Here is a 4,282-nt window from a genome sequence, read left to right on the forward strand (position 1 = left end):
ATACAATATATACTATTTATTCATTTAACAAAGTCAGTTCTGTTGCCGTAAAGAAAAATATATATTCTGAGGTTATGAAATTTATATCTTTTACCATAACTGTCAGTAAAAATTTGTTTAAAGCTAAGAAAATGTTCTTCCTACGTCACAAGACGTTACAGTGACACAATTATAATAACAAAAATCAATATACAAATTAACAATATTTACATTTTACACAATATATACAAAATACAGATAAAAATGAAATACAATAAGCCTATAACTTAGATTGAGAAATTAAAATAATATTAACACAAAAGTCTGAATGAAAATGCAACTTATTCAGTATTAGAATCAGATCGTAACTTGATGTTTTACATACAGGATGGAAGATAAGGTAGTACATTAATTGTAGGATGCGATTCCTTAAAATATAATAAACAAAAAATTCTAATATCATTTTGCTCGTTTTTGCGAGGCTTTTGAAGAAATAATACTTTTATGCCGACATTTCGATAGCGAATTTTACGAATACTGTTTAAAATACGGTTTAATTTCTTGTATAACAACGAAGAGAACGTTTGTTATGTTCACGTTGCAGCAGTATTTTAATTAGAAAATTCACAGATTTCGAATTAATCGTTTGAAGAAACATTGGAAACATTAATTCTCGAGTGACGTACAGGAGGTATAAAAATCTGGCATCGCTGTCGAGACGGCAGACGGTTTGCGTGGTACTCGCAACTGATCAGCTGTTGTGATGTTTACATTGCATTTTTTTTTTGCTAGTAAAAAAAGTATTTTATTATTCATAAGACAACTCAAAACAATTTAGCTTGTGTCTATACACACAGATCTTAATTTTATAATACTGCAGCCAATATTTATTATGAACACTATTCAATAATTTCAATGAAGATTGGAGAAAAAAAGAAAGAAAAAAAAAACTGAAGTCAACTGCTACTAAATTGTTTAACCACAAAGATATAAAAAGTTTAGTACATTTGGCATATTAAGGATTGCAGTTGAGGGTTAATTCAAAGATTATAAATGGTATTAAAATTTATTAAACACTTATTCCATAAACCTGTAGCAATTTATTCACAATTTAACAAGATTTTTCCATTCCATTATCCATTATTATCGGAACAGAGCTGCGCTACTGAACATTTACTTAAATATGATCCATTCTTCTATTCCTCAATATTTTACCTACAAGAAATTAACCACCTTCCACTTCGTGTACAATATTACCAGGACATCTTCAGACGAAAAGTTGCGTAATTTGCCAGTCAATGTCTAATGTGTGCGAAATATGGAACCTAATATCTATATTTACAGTATTGGTGCTTACAGTAATTACAATAAACTTAGAACCTAGAGGAGAGGTAAATGAAGACGTTCTCTTACACCATTATCAGCGACTTGTTCGGATTTTACCAATACTTACGAGACTTCAAAATAAAGGAGTGAGGGACGGAGATACTCCATAACTTTGAAAATTTAACAACTTCCAAATAATTCAAACAAGGATTTATGAATTTTTGTGATAACAGTGGTAGTAAGTTGCCACTGAAAGAAGTTACATTTCATTTCTCCTCACACCACTCATTCTCTTTGCGAACCTGCTCTTCTTCACTGGCAGTGAAGTCATTCTTGATGTTGAAAGTTTTACGTATTTCTTCCGGTGTCTTACCCTTAATCATATTTGCTACAGTTTTACATGTTACATCCAATAAACCTTTGATGTCCAGATAATTTGCAGCCAAGATGAGCTCGAAGAGTGTACCCTGATCAACCTTAAGGAAATCTGCATCCCAACTGCTAATATTGTCTGTTCGCTTTTCCTTATTTTCATCATCTTCTGGTGTAGGAGGATGGTCCTTGTGGCATGTAGCCCATTGAATTACTTTTTTCAAAATCGCTGAGTTTACATTCGGTAATGGTACAACTTCTTCCTCATCCTCATCCATACCAAGATCTTCCAACATAGTTTTGATTGTTACGGAACATTTTGCAATTTCCACATCAACTTCGAAAACCTCTCCATCTGAGCTTTGTAACTTGATGTTAGGCATCTTGTCTTATATTAGTAGACGCCCAATAAAAGACAAACAGCCCAGTCTAGCTATTTACAACAAGTGATTTTAGTTCCAACTTCTACTTTGATGTATTAGTGTCCAGTTGGACGTACAGAGTATTTTAAGCAGTATTCGTAAAATTCGCGATCGAAATATCGGCATAAAAGTATTATTTCTTCAAAAACCTCGCAAAAACGAGCAAAATGATATTAGACTTTTTTGTTCGTCATATTTTAAGGAATCGCATCTTACAGTTAATGTACTACCTTACCTTGCACTCTGTATAGCCTACAACATTGACGGTGGAGCGCCTGTATTGTACTATGATTCATAGTCTATGCGTATGAGTACTGCATATGCATGGTTGACGAGGCACGTTATGCATCGACGTGACGTAATAGATGTACCAGAAGAAACTACTCGATCCGCTGTACGTTTTGGAACAAAAATGCGCTGCCTGGTGATGTCATCATTTTTATACACATTTCATTTGGAAACTACCATCTACCGGTTTACGCAATAACGAAAGCATTATAATCAACTATAAGAGTGTTTCGAGAATGATGTCCGAGATTAGACTACACAAAAAAGTTACAATTTCTTCTCTTTTGTAGGTAGGTTATAAAGGTTTTACGTCAAGAAAGCTTGACCTAATAAGAATGAGTAAATATTCAATAAAAGCATGTTTTTCATCTACTTTACATTTAAAATACGCCGCACAAATACGCTTACTTTGATGACAATGTTTACAAAAGGACATTATGTACATGAAACAGCAAAGAAAGTAGTGGAATATAGATTAATTTGCTGTCCTTTTTTGTTAAAAGTTATTTCCACGAGATAAGAGTCATCTGAATCCTATCTGACTATACCATAAAAGCAATGATTTGCAATGCTTGCCTTGTTTCTTCTTTTTACTGCATGGAGCGATAGTTAATTTCCCTTTGCTTTTGTCGATGTAGCTTGAACAAACTTCAGTATCGTGCATAAATTTGCATGGAGGATAAATATCAATTTATATGTCAATAGTATGTAAATGCACCTGGAAATGACTGTCTGAAAATGCAGTACCCGGCTTGCCAGAGGATGTGCACTAATGACTCATGAAGGATATCGCGGCACATGAGGTTTCATTGACTTCAGTTTTCAGTTCTCAAAAGAACCAAAAAATGCACATGTGGATTTTTAAAAAGTATGTAGCTGATTTGTACTCCAGTTCAGTTGTGTGCTCGGTGTCTGTTGTTCAATAATAGTGTCACGACTCGGAGGACGAAGAAAAGTTGCGGTCACAGATTAATGGTGTTTATTTCAAAGTAGCAGTGTCCGTTAAGAAAGACGGAAAATTTTCAAAATAATACCTAATATAACATACAGCATTAGAGCTGTTTCATGAAATTAAAACGTAAACGTTTTCTCCCGTTACTCCTCAAAAGGCAAATATAATTTCTTCTATATACACAATGGGCCAATAAAACGGCACACAATTTAAATGGTTATATTCCAGTAGCTTATTATTTCACTTGAAAGTTTATTTCACATGCGAATTTCAAAGTTCTCGTAGATCTGGAAAGTACAGTAATATTTAATTTTTTATCGTTTATTAAGCATTACTTTTTTATTTTTATGGCAGTGCAAAATCGATTGTTTATACCATACCTGCACAAACAGTGCTCAACGAGCGCGCGCTCCTTGGGAGCGGGAGAGCCGTGTTTACCGCTCGCCGAAACGGAGAGAAAGATACGTCAGAATGACATAAAAAATGAATATGTGATGTTCTATTCCTCTCTCAAAGTGAAAATCCAAGTTTCACAACCATACAGAACAACCGGTAATTTAACTGTTTTATAAATTCCAACTTTCAGATTTTTTGAAAACAGAGTGGATGACAAGAGCTCCTCAACCGAATAATAGCAGATATTTCCCATATTTATTTTGCGTTTAATTTCCTTCCAAATGTCATTAATTTATATCTGTTACTGTTGCTCCAAGATATTTGAATTTTTTCACCTCTTCCAAGGCTAAATTTCCAAGTTTTACATTTCTATTTCGTATAATATTCTGGTCACGAGACATAATCATATACTCTTTTTTCCGGATTTACTTCCAAACCTATTTCTTTACTTGCTTTAATTAAAATTCCCGTGTTTCCCTAATAGTTTGTGGATTTTCTCCTAACATATTCATGTCATCCGCATAGACAAGCAGCTGATGTAACCCGT

General features: G+C 33.6%; 1 pseudogene; it reads right to left on the reverse strand.

Moving 5' to 3' along the window:
- Positions 1–764: 764 nt before the first annotated feature.
- On the reverse strand, positions 765–2,146 carry LOC138699598 (S-phase kinase-associated protein 1 pseudogene; annotated as a pseudogene).
- Between the last annotated feature and the right edge of the window lie 2,136 nt (positions 2,147–4,282).

Source organism: Periplaneta americana, chromosome 5 (genome assembly GCF_040183065.1).
Source record: "Periplaneta americana isolate PAMFEO1 chromosome 5, P.americana_PAMFEO1_priV1, whole genome shotgun sequence".
NCBI lineage: Eukaryota > Metazoa > Arthropoda > Insecta > Blattodea > Blattidae > Periplaneta > Periplaneta americana.